Here is a 5,899-nt window from a genome sequence, read left to right as displayed (position 1 = left end):
CCTGGCTGTCCTGGAACTCACTCTGTAGACCAGGCTGGCGTCGAACTCAGAAATCCGCCTGCCTCTGCCTCCCAAGTGCTGGGATTAAAGGCATGTACCACCACGCCCGGCTCTGAGCCCTATTTGTATCACAATAGACTCGAGCTTGGGAACCTTGATGCCAGGCCTGAGTGTCACAGACGGGACTCATGTACCTGCTCTTTAGAGATGTGGATTATGGCAGGATGACGGGATGACAAGGTGAGCCAGACTAACAACTCATTATACACCAGAGGAAAGGAAATGAGAACACTGGGGTCATGGTGCAAACCTTTTGTTGAATTAACCCTCCTTTTGATCAAAGGCATTATCACGAGAAGGTGTTTGATGAGCCTGTTTTCTGGGTGTGCACTAGAAGCTAATGGCTTTCAGAGCGTGATTTTCATCCTCTTAACTAATGCAGGTCAAGTGTCTTGAGTGCACTCTGAATCACTGGCATCACATTGGTACAGGAGCAGAGAAAAGGTCACTCCTGGAATACAGGCAAGAAGTGAGCTGCCTAGTTTGTGTCCATGAATTCTGCAGGCAGAAGATCTCACTCGTTTGGGAATGGAATGTGTTTTCCTTGGCACTGGAGGAAACTCTGAAATATCAGAGTCTGATGACTACTTACCACACTTAGCTAAGGCACCAGTTTAACCCTGCTTAGAGACAACCATGGCAGAGAACTTCACATTTGGGTCTGAGCTGGGGAGTCTGTATTGGATGCTATCAACAAAGCTTGAAGAGTGAAGCAGAAACTGGTGTTCATGTACGAGATCACTTCCTGGTGCTCTTGCGTGTGCTGCTAGAATTTATTTCCCAGCCTCTTGTGGATCAGGTTATCCATGGGCAGAATAATGACCCATGGAATATAGGTCAAAGTAATGTTCCTGTTGCAGGCCCGAGTTCTAGAACTCTGATATGAGGCCTTTCATTTTCTGTTACATTATCTGTATTACAGATGAAGGAAAAGAGTCCATGATTTAGAGAAAGCAGAGCCACGCAAGAGTTTAAAACTATGTTGTTAGAAAAGCCAGCCAACTGATCTATTTTAAGCCATAGAAGGGGACTTATGTGGTAGAAGGGGACTTCTACTTTCTAAAGCCACCAAACTCCAGCTACTTGTTGTCATACTGAGCCTTCCCTAATTAATGCATGGATGAACCCTGGGCTGCTCTCAGCAGAAGGAAGCATCAGGACTGGAATGTTAAATGACTTCTTAGGATACTATAAGACCTGTTACAGTGAACCCAACCAACTGTTTATCTCATGGTTGCAGAAGCGGCCTACGGTTACGGCTGGAATATAAAATGTCTCCACACCTGTTCCCCAGTGGGCGACACTGTCTGGGACACTGGATTCTTGAAGAGTTAGGGCCCAGCTGCAGGAACTTAGGAGTTGGCCTTTGAGGTTATAACCTGCTGCTTACTTCTGGTCCTGTTCTCTCTGCATAGCCGATCATGCCCGTGAGGACCCTTACAACATGTCTGGGCCACGGTAGCCCTTGGAAACTGCTTGTCTTTTCCTGCTATGATGGACTGAAACCATGAGCCATATTCTTTTCTGTTTCAAGTTGTTTCTGTCAGAATTTTGGCAGCAGCAATACAGATGGAACTAAGACAGCTTCTAAGAGAGAGATGTTAACCCGTATTAGCAAAGACAGGATTATAGTGCCATTTGTATATCACAGGATGTTTTATTGAGATAAAAGTTTGTGTCCCAGGGGCACTGTGAGCCTGTGCACAATGTTTTTGTTTGTTTGTTTGTTTACACAATCATTATATAAAGATTGTATCCTTTCACATAAAAATTAGAGCTGGGCGTGGTGGCGCACGCCTTTAATCCCAGCACTTGGGAGGCAGAGGCAGGCGGATTTCTGAGTTTGACGCCAGCCTGGTCTACAGAGTGAGTTCCAGGACAGCCAGGGCTACACAGAGAAACCCTGTCTCGAAAAACCAAAAAAAAAAAAAAAATAAAAATAAAAATAAAAATAAAAATTAGATATAATGGTACGATTTTTGGAAGACTGTAACAACTGGCAATATTGGGATTTTGAGACTGTGAAACTGAGAGGCCAGTGGTTCTGTGTCCTGGGTTCCCAGTGCCCTTCCTGCTCATGTCACCAGTTTGCATGTTTGCCTAGCCCTGGACCTCTGTCTTCTGACAGTGTCCTTGGTCTGACTACTTCTCATTGATCAGGTTATAGATCGTTTACCTCTTCTGCCTGGTGAATGCATTCTATTTTTCTTGGCTTTCTCTCTATATAAATATATACATATTTTATTTACTTATTTGTGTGTGTCCTCTTATGGATGGCACAGCACATGTGTGGAGATCAGAGGACAATGTGTGGGAGTTGGTGCTTTTCTTCTACCATTTGCATTCCCAGGATCAAATTTAGGTCATCAGGTTTATCAGTAAGCACCCTTCTACATGGAACCATCTTGCCAGTCCTTCTATATCCAGATTCTTAAATATACAACTGAAATGCCACTGTCTTCATTAGTCTCTCTGGTTCATTCTTCCTGCCCCTTCTAAAAGCCCTTTCGACTATATCTCCTTTAGTGTCTTTGGGCTTTAAATGGGTATCTTATGTATTGTTGACATGACAAAGCATGCACAGTGATCGTCTTACTTAGGGTTTTACTGTTGTGAACAGACACTATGACCAAGGCAACTTTTATAAAAACAACATTTAGTTGGGACTGGCTCACAGGGTCAGATATTCAATCCAGTATCATCAAGGTTAGAGTATGGCAGCATCCAGGCAGGCCTGGTACAGGCTGAGGTGAGAGTTCTACATCTTCATCTAAAGGCTGCTAGCAGAATACTGAATTCCAGGCAGCTGTGGTGAGGGTCTTAAGCCCACATCCACCGTGACACACCCTACTCCAACAAGGCCTCACCTCCTAATAGTGCCACAACCTGGGCCAAGGATATGCAAATATACAAACTATCACAGTGATCAAGGTGGTTTTGAGTGTGTGTGTGTGTGTGTGTGTGTGTGTGTGTGTGTGTGTGTAAAAGAAAGTGGTTGAGAAATGGAGAGAGATTTTTGCTAAATGGTCTATGAATAGCAAGTAAGTTTTTCTTAGCACTCTTAGGCTTGGATTTTTTTTTTTTTTTTCTTTTTTTGAGACATGTTTCTCTGTGTTGACAGTGTAGCCCTGGCTGTCTGGGTACTCACCCTCTAGACTAGGCTGTCCTTGAGCTCAAAGTTCTGCTTGCTTCTGCCTACCAACGCTGGGATTAAATGTGTGCACCACCACTGCCTGGCTTCAGGCTTGAGCATCTTTAAAGAAGCACAGCATGACCATGAAAACAGCAAGCAGTGTCTTGTTCATATTTGGTCAAGAGGCATCACAGTGTCTTTTATTTTAGATTTAAAGCATTATTATATTTCCAAAGCGTGATAGGATCTCAAAACTTCGAGAGAGTGCTTTTGAGACGATTGTCCAAGATTTCTTTTTTCTCTTTTGCCTGTCACAAAAAGATTCTACCACCCCTACCTGTCCTGGCACAGTAAGGGTTAATAGGCAGGCACTGAGTGACAGGTGAGTGTTGGGTGCCCCAGGATGAAGTGATCAAAACCAGAATGAACACAATGGTGACACCTTAGGAACTTTAATTTTCATTTTATTTTATTTGTTTATTTTGTGAAATGATTAAAACTAAAACTGAACCTTAAAAATATTTCTTTTATTTATTTGTTTATTTTTTGAAAGAAAGAAAGAAGCACATTAGCACTAGGATCTCATAGTTTCAGGTCAGCTCTAATTCAATGCTGTTTATGCAAAGCCATTCATCCTGGTGGCAAATCCATTGTCAACTTTTGTTCTCAAGATAGATGAGACCCTGATAGTTTCTGGTTCTATGTGGAAGAACAAACTCTTAAAATAAAATACAATTCAAGTCTACCTAAGTACTTACTGTGTTTTTAGCTCTTCCCATAGATTATGAGTTTAACACAATTGTTACAGGGATAGCATTGTTTTAAAGAGGGAACTCCTTTTGTATGACTATTGGTTTCTGATTCACAGAGTGGGCAGTGGCTCTGTGTTAATTCCTCCTTCTCAGCAGTCTTCCTCTGGCTTTCTGCTATACACATGTATTAGCATTCCCTTTGGATCCCCTGTGAGATCTGTACAAATGCAAGTGAGAAGCCAGCAAAGCCTGGGAAAGCACATCAGTAAACAGGAAGCTGGAGGGTAGCACAGAGTGGTGGTTGCCATGGGAATGATTGATTGCCAGTTACACCAGATGGAGCTAAGCCATTATTGATAGGGGACAAGAAAGGCCTTGTCTTTTTCTTTCTTTCCCCCTTTTCAAATTTATAGCGGTTGAGCAATTGAGGAAATATCAATAATAGTAAAAGAGATATTGATAGACGTAAAAATTTCCTGGTTAGCTGATATTGCATTCCATTGTCTTATTTGTTGCTGGGGATGCAGTGAAATAAAAGTTTAGAGTGCATGCTGACAGGAGCCTGTTATAGCTGTCTCCTGAGAGGGTCTTCCAGAGCCTGACAAATACAGAGGCGATGCTTACAGTCAACCATGGGACTGAGCATGGGAACCCCAATGGATGGGTTAGAAGCAGGACTGAAGGAGCTGAAGGGGTTTGAAACCACATAGGAAAAACAACAATATCAACCAACCAGGCCCTCCTGAGCTCCCAAGGACTAAACCACCAACCAAAGAGTACACATGGAGGAACTGATGGCTCCAGCTATATATGTAGCACATTAGGATGGCCTTGTTGGACATCAATGGGAGGGGAGGCCTGTGAAGTCTTGATGCCCCAGCATACTGGAATGTTAAGGTGGTGAGACAGGAGTGGGTGGGTGGGTTGGGGAACATTCTCATAGAAGTCGAGGGAAGGGAGGATGGGATTGGGGGTTACAGAGGGGAAACTGGGAAGGAGGATAACATTTGAAATGTAAATAAATAAAATAACCAATTTCTTTTTAAAAAAAGAAAATTGTAAAGGAGGCATGAGTGCTGATCAGTCTTTGTGGGCTCCTGCAAGCCATTGTTTTATGATTACGTTTCAGTGTCAAAAGCAAATTAATTATAGGCAATAGAAAATTTGGGTTGGCATCATCTTCGGTGTATTAAATACACCCTCATAGTGAAAGACCCACAAAATGAGGATTCCCCCACATTCTGACTCAGGAAAGGCGACACCCCAAATCACTCACAAGAAATGGCCTTGATGCAAACTGCAAGAGGAATTTTTATTCCAGGCGCGCTCTGGGACCCACAGTCGTACACCGTGCAGGGGTAGAGCACCGTGGACCACGAGTGCTGAATTGGGACAGCTTTTATGGGGTTACAACAAAGCCCATGCTTCGAAAACCAGTCATGTCATAGCATCAAGAGCCCGCATAGGGAGGGCCAATCAATTTGTACCACTCCATAGTTTCTAGGCTGATCATTTTAAATCATCAAGCTCTTGCTCCAGGGGCCAATCAGTTTTCTATGGCCTCAGCGGTCAGCATTTGCGCGGGTTCCTGGGTGGGGGCGACAAATCACAGTTTCAGTGTGTAATCTTTCCTTCTATGGTGCAAGCGGTTTACAGAAGCTAGATAAGTGGTTAGTCAACTCATTTCCTGTTATCTTACTAGGCCAGGATCACGTATTCATAGAAAGCAGGCCCTGGAGCAGCAAGAATTGTGACCTTTTACCTATACTCTGGCAGGGAGCAGGGTCTGGAATTTGTGATATTTAGAGCTTCTTAGGAGGCTGGAGTTGGGGGTGTAATTTCTATCCTTTTAGTAGGATGCTGTTAACAATGGACGTTTGGAACCTTGGAGCTGATTTCTCCAGGACTCTGCCCTCCATGCTCATGCCCATCACTGATTCTGAGCTCCATCTTC

Source organism: Mus pahari, chromosome 5, assembly GCF_900095145.1.
Source record: "Mus pahari chromosome 5, PAHARI_EIJ_v1.1, whole genome shotgun sequence".
Classification (NCBI taxonomy): Eukaryota; Metazoa; Chordata; class Mammalia; order Rodentia; family Muridae; genus Mus; species Mus pahari.
The sequence above is the reverse complement of the archived record's forward strand: the minus strand, read 5'-3'. Positions refer to the sequence as shown.